Genomic DNA, 19,622 nt, shown 5'->3' with positions numbered 1-19,622 from the left:
TAATCTTTGCACATCCCCAATCCTTTTCACTCGTCACTTTGATTTCAGTTCGTTTCCTGTATCTTGTGTTTTATGACTGTTAGCCGATCAATTTCCCTCCTGGGATACGTGAATATTATTTTCCTGGGAACTGTTTGTAACCCAAAGTTTCTGCTAAATCGTAAGGATTGTCAGCTGAGATTGCTGTTGGGTGATATCACAATAGTTGCAGTGGTAGGTTAATTAGGTACAGGTTAATACAGATCTTCATTAATTTGAGATCCTAATTAGATCTTAGTTAGAATTAACTAATTGTTACAGATCATTACGAGAGATTTAAATCATACCAGATCATGGCATTTGGCAGGCCATAAATTCCAAACCAGAGTTTCAGTCTGCATTGCCATCATTCTGCTGAGTAACTGATGTAACAGCCCTCCTCAAGAAAGACGGAAATTATAAACAGAGTAATTATGGATTAATTTGGGGGCACATTTCAAGGACTGATTTCAAGTCATTCTGCCTTATCTAATTCATATCAATTCCCTGCATTTACTACATTTTTACATCTATTTTTCACTTCTTGTGATTTGGCTTGAAGCGTTCACCTGGAAAGATCAGTGACCTTAGATTATTTACGTTGAAATTCAGTGACATCAATAGGATTCGAGTAGTGAATGGAAAAGCAGAATCACTTGGTGGTGCAGGGCATGAAACAGCATTGGAACTCATGATGGGGAGTCTCAGGAGGCTGTAGTTGGGCCACTGTAAAGCTAAAGGTCTAATTGCAGATATCTTCCCTCACTAGGCCTGAGAGCCCAGATCCGCCTACTTCCCACATCAGGAGGTTGTGCTTCACTAGGCAGTCAGTGATATTTTTACACAGTGAATTACAGCCTACTGTCCCAGCTGACCATGCATTCCCTGCAGCAGTGAAAATTACTGTGATTCCTGTTTCATTGATCTTGAGTGCTCACCAGGATGTATTTGATGCTGGCAGTCCTATCAGTCAGTCTCTGCATCAGCCTGCAGTATCACTACAGGCTTCCCCAAGTTCAAGCTATGATAGATTGTGACTGTGCACCCCCCCCCCCCCCCCCCAAACCCCCCACACTAAGCCAGGTGTCATCTCGAGAAAAGTTTTCTCTCCTCCAGTGCGGTGACCTGTAGTGAATTATTCAACTCTATTCCCATTTTGCTGGGAATGTTCAAGATGCCAAAGCAGAACACAGAACATATACAACAGTACAGCACAGGAACAGGCCCTTCTGCCCATGATGTCTATGCCAAACATGACACCAAACTAATCCAGGCAACATCCTGATAAACGTCACCTCCAAAACCTTCACAGCCTTCCTGTAACATGACTTCCTGGTTCTTATCTCAATGCCCTGATTGATGAAAGTAGGCACATAATATGCCATATTTACCACTCTATTTGTGTTGCCTCTTTTAGGGAGCTATGGACTTTGACGCCAAGATCCTTTTGTATATCAATGCTGTTAATGGTCCTGCCATTACTTTGCCCTTACGTTTTGTCTCCCAAAGTGGAAGACCTCACATTTTTCCAGATTCAATACCATCAACCATTTCTCCGCCCATATTCATAACTGATCCATATTCTGCATATCCTTTGACAGCCATTTTGATTGTCCACAACTCCATCATTTTTTTGTGTCTTCTGCAAACTTACTACCCACCCATCATCCAAGTAATTTATATTTATATCACAATGGTGGTCCCAACACTGATCACTTGCAGAACACCACTCGTCAAGACCTCCAGCCAGAATGACACCCTTGTACCACTACTCTCTATCTTCTCTGGATAAGTAACCTTACTAAGGTCCCTATAGATACCATCCACTGTCCTACCCTATAAAGTGCATTTGTCACCTCCTCAAAATAATCACTTAAGGCTGTAAGACATAACCAGCCCCACCACCAAACTGTCCCCAATTAGCCCACTTACTTCAAAATGCAAATAATTCCTATCCCTCAGAATCCTCCCCAATGGAATCCTCCCCAATTATGGTGAGGGATAATACAAAAATTGGTGTCAATACTCCAGTAATCACCTCTCTCAGTAAATCCCATCAGGCCCTGGGACATACTGTTCAAGATACCCAACACCATCTTTTTTGTGATTCAAAATACTCTAGCATATTAGAATACCCCACACTGATCTCCATGTCTTTTTCCTTGGTGAATACAGATGGGAAGTACTCAGTTAGTATCTCCCCTACACCCCCTACATCCTACAGCATAAATTCCCGTCCTTTATCTGTGGGTGGTCCTACCCTCTTGTTGGTTACTCTCTCGTTTTAAGCTTATGTATAAAATCTCCTGGGATTCTCTTTGATCTGACTAGTTATTAGTATTTCATGGCCCCTTCCAGCCTTCTTTATTCCTTGCATTTTATTCCTCAAAGGCTCGAAAACCTTATATATGCCTCCATCTTCAAGGGAGAGGGCTTCAAAGTATATTCTCATTTTTCACCCATTTCAGTAAATCAGGGATTGTGTGCAGATTAGAAGTTTCAGCCATGAGATGAAAGCAAATTAGTAAGGTCATGGTGACAAGCAGATTGACTCATTCTTGGGGCAAGTGAGGGACACAGGTGAGGAGACAAAAGGACAACAAATGGCGATGAATAGAATTGTTAATGAGAGATGTCGAGTAAATAGCTGGAAGTCCAGAAGTGATCTAAGAATGCATTTTGTTGTCCATGCAGAATAGCATGAAGCACATTAGCATTTGTTCTTGACCATTTTTGTGCGCTATTGACACAATTTCAAGGTAAAGAAAAAATGGAATAGAAAATCGTGAACTGTCTGTGTGGATTTATATGTCCATGTTCACAAACCATTCATCTAGAAGGAGGCCTTCACAACATCAATCAAACATGCTTCAGCAGGACTTAAACCATGTCCACTATCCCAAGTTTGTGAGCATCAAACACTACCTCCAAGAGTTCATCACCAAGCCCTCAAGCATAATTCTCCTATCAATGATTGAACTCTTCCCGACTTTATATTGTATTGTATTGTATTGTATATCTTTATTGTTATTTTCCTGAGTACTCACATACCCAGAGGAAACAAAAAAACGTTACTCAAACCAGTGTCCATTCAGTGTGCAGTAAAAGATAAATAGAAATAAAAATACATATATCATGAACAAGTTTAACACTACTCTCAACTAAACATCAACAGGCGTTCCGATCGGCAGCGGCACGACAGTGGCTCTGTCCAGGTTGGTGGTTGGTGCACGATACTTTGGCAGGGGGCAAAGTCCGTTTAACAGTCTTATAGCCTGCGGGAAGAAGCTGAGGAGCATCCTGCTGGTTTTGCAGCTAATGCTCCTGTACCTCTTCCCAGATGGCAGGATGGAGAATATGTGATGCGATGGGTGGTAGGGGTCTTTGATGATGGAGATGGCTCTGTTGATACATCTCTTCCTGTATATGTCCAGCAAGAAAGGGAGTGGAGCACCAATAATCCTGCTGGCGGTCTTCACAATCCTGTCAAGTTGGTGCTGTTCGTACGCCTTGCAGCTCCCGAACCAGGAAGTGATGCCGTTGGTTAATGTGCTCTCGATTGTCCCCCTATAAAAAGTTTGTAGATGTGTAGTGGGGAGACCTGCTTTACGTAGTCTTCGGAGAGGGTGTAGTCGCTGCTGGGCTCTCTTGACCAGTGCTGTGGTGTTGGTTGTGGACATCAGGTCATCTGACAGGTGGAGTCCTAGGAACTTCACGCTGCTGACCCTTTCCACATCAGCTCCATCGATGTGCAGAGGTGTATGGTGTTGTTTTCCCGCCCTCCTGAAGTCAACCACCATCTCCTTAGTTTTTCCCACGTTGAGAATGAGGTTGTGGGATTTGCACCATCCTGTGAGCAGCTCCACCTCCATCCTGTACGCCGACTCATCATTGTCACTGATGAGACCCACCACTGTTGTGTCATCAGCGAACTTGTTGATGAAGTTGTTATTGAGTCTAGCAGTACAGTCGTGTGTAAGCAGACTAAACAGCAGGGGGCTTAGGACACAGCCTTGGGGCGAGCCAGTGCTCACGGCTATGGTTTTTGATGTCCTACTGCCCACCCTGGCTGTCTGCTGCCGTTGTGATAGAAAGTTCAGGACCCAGTTACTTAACAGATTTCCCCCCTCAACTACAGATTGTTATTTTCCAATTACTCAGCCTCCCCCAATTACAAATTCACCAATCTCTATCCAACCCCAGTAGCTAGCCATCTCCCAGTATCTCTACCTCTCAAAACCACAGCTAATCTTTATTTGGTACATCCACTTTTAGTCTTCTGATTCTTGATTCTCACCTGGGCTGCTCTCTCACAAATCTCTGATTGTTTACCATATTTTGTGGGTAAGGGCCATTTAGCAACCTACAATAACTTGTACCTCAGGAGATACTACCCTTCTCAACTTCAAGTTCACAAGCAAACACATACCAACTGGCTAATGTACCTTCAAAGTTGTAGGCTACAATGTCATGAGCATTGAACAACATAGATTAGACAACCATGCAGAAAAGGCAAGTAATTTGAATGGGGGATGTTAACATGAATGTGGATTGACATGAATGGACTCAACCCTACGAGAAAGAAAATGAATTATTTGTTCAGGATGGGTCTTCTGCAACAACATGCCATAGAACCAATAACAGAGCAGGCTCTATCAGATTTCATAATGACTAATGACCCAGATATGGTTAACAACCTAATGATGCGTGAACATTTGTGTAATGGGGACTGTAAAATGATTGAAATTAGAGGCGTTTGAAAAGGAGTGTGGCACAGTGATTAATTTTCCAGATGTAGGCAAGGTTCACTTTAATATGATGAGACATAAACATAGTCCACAATCAACTGGACAAATAGTGTTCTGATGTAGAGCAGATCACAATTATGTCATTACATTGTGGTAAAGGGGGTAGTTGGTAGCTAGATTCAGAATGTAGAAATGCATGCTGGGAAATTTTCACAGAACTTCTCTTGAATACTACAACAACATTGTGACTAGCACAGGATCAGGTGCTAAAATTGGCTGCATGTGTTGTTTTCATTGCAAAGAGATGCTCTCCACAGGTTCTAATGGGAGCAGTCCGGAACTATCATAGGATTGTGCATATGTTGGCACATGCTTCATGGTGGCTGTCCAGTTTCAACCTGCAGCTGCACTGTACTTTTGCAGCTGCGCGGTTCTCAATGAACCGCTGGCGTTACTTTGAAGCACAGCAGGCTGCAACAATGTGTGGGCTGCAGACAGCAAGTGCCAAAGCTTTATCTATGAACAGCCCTAATGCCCTTTTGGCAGTCCCTACTCTCTGAAGCATTTCACTGCTTCCATATGCCTCTGATGACCAGAGAAGTGCTGGAAATTAACTAATTGAAAAGGACATTAGCATTTAATAAATTTTAAACCACAGGGAACAATTGTTAATTAAGAACATAAATACACTGGAAAGTTTAAGAAAAATAAACAAAACTTATGTAAACTTCCCATTGAAATGAAAATCAGTGACTCTATTCAAATGACTGGCACCAAGCTAGCATCACCAGTAATGCTGGCATAAAACTGAGGGGGCAGGTGATGCAAACATTGAGTCTGAGGGCAGGATGAGAAAAGTGATATGTGTTCATTTGACTTCCAGCCTCCACACTCCAGTGCACAGGCATGCAAATGCAGAGATATTCCGCACTCTAGAGCTCTAGAGACATTCTTGCCGTAGAGGGAGTACAGAGAAGGTTCACCAGGCTGATTCCTGGGATGTCAGGACTTTCATATGAAGAAAGACTGGATAGACTCGGCTTGTACTCGCTAGAATTTAGAAGATTGAGGGGGGATCTTATAGAAACTTACAAAATTCTTAAGGGGTTGGACAGGCTAAATGCAGGAAGATTGTTCCCGATGTTGGGGAATTCCAGAACAAGGGGGTCACAGTTTAAGGATAAGGGGGAAATCTTTGAGAGTGGTGAATCTCTGGAAATCTCTGCCACAGAAGGTAGTTGGCTATATTTAAGAGGGAGTTAGATGTAGCCCTTGTTGCTAAAGGGATCAGGGGCTAAAGGGAGAAGGCAGGTACAGGATACTGAGTTGGATGATCAGCCATGATCATATTGAATGGCGGTGCAGGCTCGAAGGGCCGAATGGCCTACTCCTGCACCTATTTTCTATGTTTCTATGTGTCTATGTTTCTAGTTGATGGTTTTCTGTAGATCATTCCCATAGTTACCAGTGCCCCTGGGGCAGAGAGGTCTTTGACGACATGCAATACCATCAAGGTAAAATGTGAGGTTAACCCATGTTCAAAGGAGTAATGCCAGAAGAAATATGACATCATTAGATATGTCAAGGTGACCCCAACAGCACAATGTGAATGCAAACACACAGTCACAACATAATAATATGCCCTTACAATTTCAGATATATATAAGGCCTATAAATGTATAATAAAAATGGTTATTTCATTCATAACCTCCATTAAGGCAGTTGCTCTCTACACAAAGCCAATCAGATGTGAAGGAACCACTCTAAGGGACCATACCGTACCAAATTGGAGAAGGTCCTGATCCTGAAGGGCAGAGAAAGAACATTAGGTACCCAGTATATAGGTTCTAGTGTTAAATTGTCCCAAATATACTCTTTGCTAGTTTGCACACATGCTGCTTCCTTTTGGACGTGTTTGGGCAGTCTCCAGATTTGAAGGAACATCATTTGCAGAGAAGTGGAAAAGAGTGTGGAAAGGATGAGGAAGAATACATTGACTTGATGGACGTGCCTTCCTTCTTCGTAACAACCTTTTACAATTCTGTTTGAAAGATTACAGAGAGCATGAAACTCGCAGTAAGTCCACGCTTTTCCTTTGCAAATGATGCATTGAAATTTCATCACAAAACACAAAAAATCTTATCAGTGCACCTTTCAATTACCAAAAAAAAAACTAAAAAGGAAGATAATTTTACTCCTGAAATGTTTTTGTCTTATTACAATGACAGGGCAATACATTTCTTTTGATAACCAACAATACCATAATTATATTGAGATTCTTCTGCACTGCTGCAACAGGACTGAAATCCATTTTAACAAAGGCCTGGTGTGTCCAACATTCCTGAAAAATCAAGTTGTACCCCCATAAAATTTCAGGAAGAGGATAATAATAGATACATAGAAACATAGAAAATAGGTGCAGGAGTAGGCCATTCGGCCCTTCAAGCCTGCACCGCCATTCAATATGATCATGGCTGATCATCCAACTCAGTATCCTGTACCTGCCTTCTCTCCATACCCCCTGATCCCTTTAGCCACAAGGGCCACATCTAACTCCCTCTTAAATATAGCCAATGAACTGGCCTCAACTACCTTCTGTGGCAGAGAGTTCCAGAGATTCACCACTCTCTGTGTGAAAAATGTTTTTCTCATCTCGGTCTTAAAGGATTTCCCCTCTATCCTTAAGCTGTGACCCCTTGTCCTGGAGTTCCCCAACATCGGGAACAATCTTCCTGCACTAAGCCTGTCCAACCCCTTAAGAATTTTGTAAGTTTCTATAAGATCCCCCCTCAATCTTCAAAATTCTAGCGAGTACAAGCCGCGTCTATCCAGTTTTTCTTCATATGAAAGTCCTGACATCCCAGGAATCAGTCTGGTGAACCTTCTCTGCACTCCCTCTATGGCAATAATGTCCTTCCTCAGATTTGGAGACCAAAACTGTATGCAATACTCCAGGTGTGGTCTCACCAAGACCCTGTACAACTGCAGTAGAACCTCCCTGCTCCTATACTCAAATCCTTTTGCTATGAATGCTAACATACCATTCGCTTTCTTCACTGCCTGCTGCACCTGCATGCCTACTTTCAATGACTGGTGTACCATGACACCCAGGTCTCGTTACATCTCCCCTTTTCCTAATCGGCCACCATTTAGATAATACCACCATTTAGATGTTACCTCATCACCTCCTGTACAAATGTTTTTGAAAAGGTGTTGTTCAGATTGTGAAAAGCGCACTCTAAACCGAGCAATTATTGCCTTAATGTGGCATGCACACTTGCCATGGCAAAGTACAGTCGCACACCTTTCTCAGGTAACAGCAGTGCCATCTGGAGACCATCAGCACCATGTTGACACTGAAAATCTCCCAAAGAAATATCTGTGCCTCTTCCTCACTTTATCAGTGATAATGTGAGAAGAGATCTTTAATTCACCTACTGCAGCAAAACAACGTATTATTTCCTTTTCACTATGCTGCAGTGCCCTCTTGTGTTCAAGTAATCTTTACATTGACCACTTGCAAGAAGAACTGTCTGTCCTTAAAATCCTGAAATAAAACCATAATACCAGATATAGGAATAGAATTAGGCCACGCGGCCTAACAAATCTATTCCGCATTTCAATTACGGCTAATATATTTTTCCCTCTCAACCCTATTCTCCTACCTTCTTCCTGTAATCTTGGATGATCAAGAACCTATCAATCTCTGCCTTAAAAATACTCTGCCTTAAAAATTGGACCGATCATATTTGCCCCCACAAAACTGCACAAAAAAACCTATAAAGAAAACCCCATAATACATAGTGGAATACGAATTTGGAAACAAATAAAAAAAGATTTAAAATTGAATAATATACCACTCTGCCTTCCCATTGTAAATAATCCTTTATTCAAATCATCCTTTATGGACAAAGGTTTCACACAATGGAAAAATCATGGAATCAAAAATATAGGACATCTTTATGGGAAAGGTACTTTTCTTTCATTTCAAGAGTTACAACTGAATTATGGACTGCACTCAAATAATTTCTTCAGATATCTACAAATTAGAGATTATGTTAAATCTAATACACAAGTTTACAGGAATAGGGAATCAGAAATTCTTGATGAATGTCTGAACAAGCATCCTAATACTGAAAAACTAATAGCTTATATTTATAACACCCTACTAAATAACGAGGTACCACCGACCGAACCATATAGATACAAATGGGAAAATGAAATAGGTCATCCTATCACGAAAGATATGTGGGACGAAAGTTTACAACAAATACATCAATGTTCATTAAATGCCAGACATACTTTAATACAATTCAAGGTCTTACATAGACTACACTTCTCTAAAATAAAACTAAATAGAATCTTCCCACAAATCTCTCCTATTTGTGATAAATGTCTACATTTAGAGGCTAATTTAACACATACGTTTGCAAACTGTATAAAACTTAAACATTTCTGGACAGATATTTTTGAAATAACTTCAGAAGTTATTAATACAAAACTGGACCCAGACACAAAATTAATAATACTTGGAATATCAGAACAAAGCTTAACACTCACAACAAACCAAAGAAACTTCCTCAATTACAGTATAATAACCGGAAAAAAATTAATATTAAAATTTTGGAAAGGCCCTACAACCCCCACAATTAAAATGTGGATTACGGAAATGTCGGAGACCCTATACTTAGAAAGAATTAGACTTGTCTTAATGGACAAACAAGATCTTTTCCATAAAATTTGGGCTCCATTCATTAACTATCTGAAGGGATAGATTGGCACAGCACGAGGACCCAGCTGAAACTTGAACTCAGGAACAGATGAAAAGCTATACTTTATAACCTACGAACCTATCTCCATTGATGTATCTACTTCTAATAAATAAATTAAAAAATAAAAAAATACGCAGTGTCTTGGACACCCCAGCTGTCTATGGCAATGAATTATAACAACTGAGCCCAGTTCATTTCTCTATTTTGTGAAGTGACCAAATAACAATTGAAGGTGGACAAAAATGCTGGAGAAACTCAGTGGGTGAGGCAGCATCTATGGAGCAAAGGAAAAAGGCAACGTTTCGGTTTGAGACCCTTCTTCAGACTGATGTGGGAGTGGGGGGGGGCGGGAAGAAGGAAGGAAGAGGCGGAGACAGCGGGCTCTGGGTGAGCTGGGAAGGGGAGGGGAAAGAGAGAGAGAGCAGGGACAATAATTGAACACACGTTTCTCCCCTCAGATAGATCAAATAAATCTGATGTCTCAATGTTCCTTATAAATGATTTTGTCCTCAAACACTCAAGAAGATATGATTTTCTATACAGCTGTCCCCTGCTATCTGTAATTCACTCTATTGGTTGCAGACCAACTTTATTCTGATAGTCCAATCCTAGTGTGCTAACATTCTAAATCTTAATCTCCAAATGTCACCCTCTTTTCCTAATATTCCATTCAGTTGCCACTCATTGTACCAAGCAACAGACCCAGGACTAAATCTCTGCAATATGAACGTAATCTCTAACCTGTTACTTCACTTCAGTTGCCGTAGCTTCACCCAAATGTGGGAAATGGGGCCGAGGGAACTAGGCTTCCACTCCTGGTCAACAACCAATGATTCCCCACACAACTCATGTGTGGCCATTTGATCAGATGAAGATAAAGACAATGCTCCCTCCTTTGTCAAATATATTCACAGTTTGGATACTTGTCCAATTTTGGCAGGACAACAGTATGCTGTCAAACCAGAGAACAACATCTCAGCATGAACCAAGAGAGGAGTTGGGAAGGACTAAATCTCCTAAAAAACTTGGCATGGAAAGTAATTCGGAAAATATTGTTCAACGCTGTCCCCTTTTTCCTGTATACAGATTTCATACAAGCTTGATTCTTATAGTTAATTCTGATAGAACAATTTCTATGACTTTGTTCATTGTTAATGTATTTTCTGTGTTGCTGTGTTGCTATCCTATGTGGCTATCTTGTTCTTGCCATTTATTAGGAATACTTTAATTGCTCTCCCTCTGGATGATAATATTTTTTGGGTGGATCTATCCATTCACCAACTTTTTCAACCATTGCCTACATCTGTCCTCCATCCTCCAGGATTAACATTCATGATATTCATTTTCACATCATATTTAGGAGACTTGGCAATTTCCCAACTTGACACCTTTTAATGTATCAATAGCACATAAACTATTTTGCCTAGTTCTGTTTCTTAATTGTTTTCAGGAATTTGTTTAACAAGAAAATTAGTTATTTCTATAATTTTAATCGTGCTACTAATATACCAGCACTGAAATCTTGGTATGCTTGGTACAATTTGCATTGGAGCTTTCTTAAGAAGTTTAGTTGCAGACTTTTTTTTATTAATCCCACTATTCAAAAGTGTATTATTACCTTGCCACTGCACAAGGACAGAAAAGGCTGCAATTTCAACACACACAGCAAGTCCAGTTAATATATTTATGAACGGTACGCCGTGTAACCCAAGAGAGTGTTTTTACTGAGTAGTGTGATCATTCCATTAGGAATACAGCAACGGTTGTGATCTCCTTTCCTGTTGTACTTTGCTGGTGAAATACTGTAACTGGAGGGAGCATGTCTGTTTCTTAATGTTTCTCGTGTTCCTTTATGTGCCTTTGACACTGACACCGGCATCTAAATCATTTAATTAATGTCAAAGATTAGGTGCTGACTGTTTAATACTGAACCTCTTTATTCAAGCTGAATGTTGAATGATGCATGATTCATTTGTTAATGCTCCTCGAGGTTAGCAGTCTGTGAATTACCACCAGTAACACAGAGCAAATTCTGCAATATCACAGGCCAAAACAAATGGATTCATTATGCACCAGTCTGGATAAAAGAACAATTGACTCAAAATCCATTCCCGTTGGTAGCACTAAATGCACTACATAATAACAGCTCTGCGTTTTACTCAGCTTACAAAATTATTTCCCATGGAACCAAAAATAAATTGCTTGAGGAACCTGGTGGGCCAAGCATCAACTGTGGAGGCAAAAGGGATGAGTAAACACTTTGGGTTAATACTCTGCATTAAACCCATACAGGGCCTTGAGCCGAAACACCAATACACCTTTTTGCCTGCACAGATGCTGCTTAACCTGCTGAGTTCTTCTTGTGTTCTGTTTTTTGTTCCACATTTCAACATCTGCAGTTTATTTTGTCTTCTTTCTCATTGACCTCATGGTACATTCAGTAGTAACCGTGGGAGGTGAATTTAACTTAAGTGCCGCATGGACGTCTCCCTGTCACTTCCTATAGCAAACTCCTTCTTTCCCTAATACTGATTTTGCTTCATCTCCTACCCCACAGCCCCACCACTAGTGACTGTACTTTCAGTAGTCTTGGATCCACATTTGGAATTACCTCCATTAGCCTCTCTGCCTCTCCACATCTCTTCTTCTTTAAGATCTTCCTTAAAATGCGTCTTTTTGACCAAGCATCTGATCAACCTTCCAAATACTCCTGCTTTTCCTCATCATCTAACGTTCAATTACTCCTCTATGGGATTTTCTTTTGTTAAGCATGTAGGGTAAATACAATTTCTTGTTATGATATTCCAAACTAAGCAGTCATGAAGAGAGGCAGGGTTTACAAGCATCTCAAATATGATGTGATCGTAGGATAATTCTAGATCAAAATAGCTACTCAGAACATTTTACTCCCTCTACCCACATAAATCTACGGACCTATATTAATAAATGGTTATTTTTGACAGATTCCACAAATATCATCTCCATTAGTTTCTTTGGAATTGATTCCTTCCATGACCGACCATGTGAAGAACCTCATGACCACAATCTACACTTATGTTTTATTAACTTCAGCTCGAGCAACAATATTTAAATCACATATCTCTCAATATTTTGTATTCAAATAATTCTGTTCATTGCTTACCTTTTACATGCCTTTGGCTATCATATAAAGTCACCTCTCATACATTTCCTTTCTAACCAAATTTCTCCAGAAGTTCTTCATTGCTAGGCTGTTTGATATCAGAGATCGGCTTCAATGTTTGCATAGACCTCAAGGATTACGTATGTTTCAGTAACCAAAAGCAAACTTGTCTCCAACAAATAGGGGAATTATACATTCAATGACAATACCATCATGATCAATTTCACCTCTTTGGGTCACCATTGAACAGACACACAACAAGATTAACCTATCTTGTTTCACTGCCAGAGCTACTAGAGTTGCTCGTGTACTGAAGCTCCAAAGCCATCCTTGTGATAAGGCTCAAGTCAAGAATGTGATGCACTCTCCACATGCTGAAGTGCAACCAGTAATGAATAACAAATCCCAGTACTGCTGATGATTGATGAACAAATATCAAGTAAAACTGCATCTATTGCATGGCATGTAAATTGATTAGAGTTTAGACCACAGAGTTTGCAGGCACATCTCTCATATTTGTATTTTAATTTTCTGGATGTATTATATTATATTGGAATGGTTCAATGCTGCTCTACATTGGTTCAACTTGTAAAAATATCAAATCTGCTTAGTCCTTAATCCCTATTTCATCTGCCACCTTGACCTTCTCTATATGAAGTATTTAATTATTATATTTCCATATTTGCAATACTTTACATCAACCTGCATTAAATTATATTTTCCATTGTTCCACTAAAAATATGGCCACCATATATGTTGGGGTAGGAGATGCTGTCATAACCCTTGCAAGCAAGACTTCTATCCACTGGTAAAGTGTGCCACTGGCCCTGATAGAATTTATAGCAGTAATGTATCATCTTGTTTACTGAGCAATCAGAAGTACAGTCCCCTGAAATATGAAAGTGATTTGTTTGGGAAATAGAAAATGAATATTTTATGGTAGGATTTACAGGTAGTTAAAAGGAGATTTAAACAGAAAACGTATTAAGAGTTCTTAAACTGGTGGATGAGGGAATGACATTCCCTCTTGTGTGAAAGTCCAGAAAAACTAGGAGTCATTGTTGAAAAAAATAAGGGGCCATTTAAAAAAGAGACAAGATAAATGTTTTTCTCACTATGGTTCACGAGTCTTTAGAACTCACCTTTTCAAGTTTTGCAATTTTGCAATAGCTGAATGTTTTTTAGACAGTGCAAATAAGGTTGATAAGCAAGGGAGTAAGGTTATTTGGGTGAGAAGGGAATGTAAAGCTGAGGTTACTATCAAATCAGGCATGATCTTAGTAAGTGCCTGGGGCCATGTGACCTACTGCTCCCAATGTGTATGTTCATATGTGACTGCAGCTTTCCAGGGACAAGGCACATAAATGGTGTTTTTCGCTGCCGACCTTCGACAAGATTGTTCAACACATGAGATTTTTTTTTAATCGAATACTGCCTCCGTATTCTAAGGATTTCATGGTGTCATATCATGCAGGATCACAAGGAAAGGCCTCAGGCAAGTATGGTAGACTAAAAGGTAAATCTAATGTGAACTTAGAGACTCTTCTTTGTGTGATTTTATGGAAGAAAGCTCACTTCATGATCCTTGGGGAAAGAAGTTGCTGTAATGTCCTCCTCAACACTGTTGGTAGCAGCCTGTTTGTCACCACTGGAGGGAGTTTCATGATGCTAACTCATCGTTACTAGAGAAAACACTCGAGGCAGAGGTAATGAATCAATGGCAAAATCTTGGATTTGATTAAGTTTGCTGCATTTTAAAGAGCTGTCAAATAGTTGGTATAATAAAACACTTCCACAGACAGTGATGGAGTTGGTGCTGGAAAAGTGGCAGCTGTAGATGATTGTGTTCAATGTTGGTAATTACATTCCTGTGGCATTTTGAAACATCAAGCTACCACAGTCTTTTCTCATGTATCCAGCGCTCCCCATCCACTTGGACACCCTCTTTTGGCTTTTTACATTATCTTGATTTTTTTGTTTTCAATTGCCAATGTAAAATTGACTCCACTCACCCACTCCAACCTCACCCCCTCTACATGCACAGTTCACTGATCATTTCACATCCACCCTGGCCTCGTCATCAAAGCCACAGACAAGGATGGCTCCATTGTGGTCTGGCAGACTATCCACTGCTGTGAAAAGACCAAATGGCAACTCTCAGATATCTTCCCAAACCCACCCCTGGACTTTGACCCCACTAACAAACATTACAACACACAATTAACCTCCGAACTGTTTCAGATCTCAGTACATCAGATCTTCCCTCCATAGCCTCCAACCTGATAGTGCTGCAACCCTACACTGCCTGCTTCTACCTCTTCCCCGAGATCCACAAACAGGGCTGCATTGATATTGTTCGTGCCTGCCTTTGCCCACTGTGCCTCCTTTTCGCTTATATACTGGCTATCCTCCCTCTGCACTCTCAGTCCTAAGGCAGTCTCCACTTGAAACATGGACTAAACCTTTGCCTTAATAATTGCTGCCTTACTTGCTGAGTTCCCCCAACATTTTAAATTTTTGCTCCAAGCTACCATTGATTTATAATGTTTAAGATTGAACTGCAGATGCTGGAAAAATTGTAGATAGACAAAAAAGCTGGAGAAATTCAGCGGGTGAGACAGCATCTATGGAGCAAAGGAATAGGCAAAGTTTCGGGTCAAGATCCTTCTGACTTCAACCCGAAACATCGCCTATTCATTCACTCCATAGATGCTGCCTCACCCGCTGAGTTTCTCCAGCTTTTTCGTCTACCATTGATTTCTAATGCTGCTCTTACTATTTACCTTCTGTGAATTGTTCTTATATACTTTTATCTTGATACCTTCACTGCCAGATTCATGTTACTCAGTGTAAAATAAAAATCCCCTCTAAATCCCCCTGCCTTTCACTTTATACCAATCCCCTCTATATTTTAAACACTCACCATGAGAAAAAAGTTATTACCCTCCACATCTTTCCCACCCTCCTCTGCTCCAAGGAAACTAACCCCTGCCGATCCATTTTCCCTTTATAACGGAAATGTTCTAATCCAGACAACATCCTGATAAATCTCCTCTGCACTTTCTCCCAAGCAATCACATCCTTTCTATACAGTGGCAATCACAAATGTGTACTCCAGGTGTGGCGTGACCAGTATTTTATAATGTTGTAACATAATATATCTATTTTAATGCTTTATGCCACGTGACAAAGGCAAGCATTCATGGGTGTCTTCTTCACCACTCTATCCCGCTGTGCTGCCACTTTTAGGCATCTATGGACTTGTACCCAATGACCGTATCCTTACCACACTCCCTAGGCTCCTATCCTCCAAGAATAGATGAATCCTCCTCTTATTTGACCTTTCAAAGTCCATTACTTTCCACATCAGCCAATTTTCATAATCAATATCCTTGCCCTAATCAATATCATCCTAAAATAATCTTCCTCATCTTCTACGACACCTCAATTTTATATGTCATCTACATATTTACTAATTGTCCTGCCCGAATTCCTGATGTTCAATGGAAAGGACTTCAAGTGACAAGTGATGTACTGGTGAAACCTCCATAGCCCAAGGATCTCAGCAAGTAGCTTTTTCTCAATTCTCACATAATGCATCATTGCATCTGTCAGAGCTTCTTATCAACTTATCTTATTGCAAGATCATTGCTGTAAGATGCATTTCTGAAACATCTGCCTGCAGTGTCAGCTCCCTCTTGTCATAAAAATATCTTAACATAGTCTCCGTTGTGATTGCCTCCTTCATTCATTCGATCACTTGCTCTTCAGCATGCAATCTACAGCAAGCTACATCCTTTTTGGTCAGCTGGCAGAGTGACTCACCCATCTTAGTAACTTTATCACAATGGTTGCATATTGTACTCCTGCAACATCTGTTAGACTTACCATCTCCTTCGCTACATTGACTTGGTTTGGTCTATTTTCAGATCATCGTTTGGTGATCAACTGTCCTTTGAAGAATTTTTTTTCATTTTGAACATCAACTTTTACTTTGTCTTCAGTTGCTCATCTCCAAAATGACTCATCGTGGAAGTTTGCTTTAATCATCTGATTTTCTTCAGCTTTTATAATTTTATATTTACCATTTCACAAATATACAAAAAATCCATTGGAATACATTAACAAACTTACTTCAATAACATTAGAAATAATTCAGATTTTTTAAAAGATTAATCTCATTCTCCAACCATATAAGAGCCTCTACTCTACTACACAAGATCAATATTGTATCAATGCTTTTGCTCAACCGAAATTCCTAATAGCAATTATCTTTAAGACCCACATTAATGATCATTCACAGCATGAGCTGAATGTCTGGAAACATTATCCATTTTCTTTCAAAATTATAAAGTGAAGCCACTTGTAGCCACTCTGAATAACATTGTTACATAGCTCTTGATAAACAATCTAGTGATAAAGGATTCATTCTGAGAATATCTAATTTTGAGAAGTACAGTTTCTATATTACTATTCTTGTTTCTATATTACTACTTTCTATATTAGTTTCTATATTACTACTTGCTATATTTAAGAGGGAGTTAGATGTGGCCGTTGTGGCTAAAGGGATCAGGGGGTATGGAGAGAAGGCAGGTATGGGATACTGAGTTGGATGATCAGCCATGATCATATTGAATAGCGGTGCAGGCTCGAAGGGCCGAATGGCCTACTCCTGCAACTATTTTCTATGTTTCTATGTTTCTATGTTTCTGGAAGGTCGTGTTAACCTCAAACAATCAACAAGGTGGCGGAGGTATGCGTTGGGGAGCACTTCGGGTCCAGTGATCACAATACCATTAGTTTCAATATAATTATGGAGAAGGTCAGAACTGGACCTAGGGTTGAGATTTTTGATTGGAGAAAGGCTAACTTTGATGAGATGCGAGATGATTTAAAAGGAGTGGACTGGGACATTTTGTTTTATGGGAAAGATGTAGAAGAGAAATGGTGGACATTTAAAGGGGAAATTTTAAGAGTACAGAATCTTTATGTTCCTGTTCGGTTGAAAGGAAACAGTAAAAATTGGAAAGAGCCCTGGTTTTCAAGGGAAATTGGACATCTTGTTCGGAAAAAGAGGGAGATCTACAATAATTATAGGCAGCATGAAGTAAATGAGGTGCTTGTGGAGTATAAGGAATGTAAAAAGAATCTTAAGAAAGAAATTAGAAAAGCTAAAAGAAGATATGAGGTTGCTTTGGCAAGTAAGGTGAAAGTAAATCCAAAGGGTTTCTACAGCTATATTAATAGCAAAAGGATAACGAGGGATAAAATTGGTTCATTGGAGAAACAGAGTGGGCAGCTATCTGCAGAGCCAAAAGAGATGGGGGATATATTGAACAATTTCTTTTCTTCGGTATTCACCAAGGAGAAGGATATTGAATTATGTGAGGTAAGGGAAACGAGTAGAGTAGTTATGGATACTATGAGTTTCAAAGTAAAAGAAGTACTGACACTTTTGAAAAATATAAAAGTGGATAAGTCTCCAGGTCCTGACAGGATATTCCCTAGGACATTGAGGGAAGTTAGTGTAGAAATAGCCGGGGCTATGACAGAAATATTTCAAATGTCATTAGAAACGGGAATAGTCCCCGAGGATTGGCGTACTGCGCATGTTGTTCCATTGTTTAAAAAGGGTTCTAAGAGTAAACCTAGCAATTATAGACCTGTTAGTTTGACTTCAGTGGTGGACAAATTAATGGAAAAGATACTCAGAGATAATATATATAAGCATCTGGATAAACAGGGTCTGATTAGGAACAGTCAACATGGATTTGTGCCTGGAAGGTCATGTTTGACTAATCTTCTTGAATTTTTTGAAGAGGTTACTAGGGAAATTGTCGAGGGTAAAGCAGTGGATGTTGTCTATATGGACTTTGACAAGGTTCCTCATGGAAGGTTGGTTAAGAAGGTTAAACTGTTGGGTATAAATGCAGGAATAGCAAGATGGATTCAGCAGTGGCTGAATGGGAGAAGCCAGAGGGTAATGGTGGATGGCTGTTTGTCGGGTTGGAGGCAGGTGACTAGTGGGGTGCCTTAGGGATCTGTGTTGGGTCCTTTGTTGTTTGTCATGTACATCAATGATCTGGATGAAGGGGTGGTAAATTGGATTAGTAAGTATGCAGATGATACCAAGATAGGGGGTGTTGTGGATAATGAAGAGGATTTCCAAAGTCTACAGAGTGATTTAGGCCATTTGGAAAAATGGGCTGAAAGATGGCAGATGGAGTTTAATGCTGATAAATGTGAGGTGTTACACCTTGGCAGGACAAATCAAAATAGGACGTACATGATAAATGGTAGGGAATTGAAGAATACAGTTGAACAGAGGGATCTGGGAATAACCGTGCATAGTTCCTTGAAGGTGGAATCTCATATAGATAGGGTGGTAAAGAAAGCTTTTGGTATGCTAGCCTTTATAAATCAGAGCATTGAGTATAGGAGCTGGGATGTAATGTTAAAATTGTACAAGGCATTGGTGAGACCAAATCTGGAGTATGGTGTACAATTTTGGTCGCCCAATTATAGGAAGGATGTCAACAAAATAGAGAGAGTACAGAGGAGATTTACTAGAATGTTGCCTGGGTTTCAACAACTAAGTTACAGAGATAGGTTGAATAAGTTAGGTCTTTATTCTCTGGAGCGCAGAAGGTTAAGGGGGGACTTGATAGAGGTCTTTAAAATGATGGGAGGGATAGACAGAGTTGATGTGATCAAGCTTTTCCCTTTGAGAATAGGGAAGATTCAAACAAGAGGACATGACTTCAGAATTAAGGGACAGAAGTTTAGGGGTAACATGAGGGGGAACTTCTTTACTCAGAGAGTGGTAGCGGTGTGGAATGAGCTTCCAGTGGAAGTGGTGGCGGCAGGTTCGTTGGTATCGTTTAAAAATAAATTGGATAGGCATATGGATGAGAAGGGAATGGAGGGTTATGGTATGAGTGC

This window comes from Amblyraja radiata, chromosome 12 (genome assembly GCF_010909765.2).
Source record: "Amblyraja radiata isolate CabotCenter1 chromosome 12, sAmbRad1.1.pri, whole genome shotgun sequence".
Classification (NCBI taxonomy): domain Eukaryota; kingdom Metazoa; phylum Chordata; class Chondrichthyes; order Rajiformes; family Rajidae; genus Amblyraja; species Amblyraja radiata.
Note: the sequence above shows the minus strand (reverse complement) of the source record.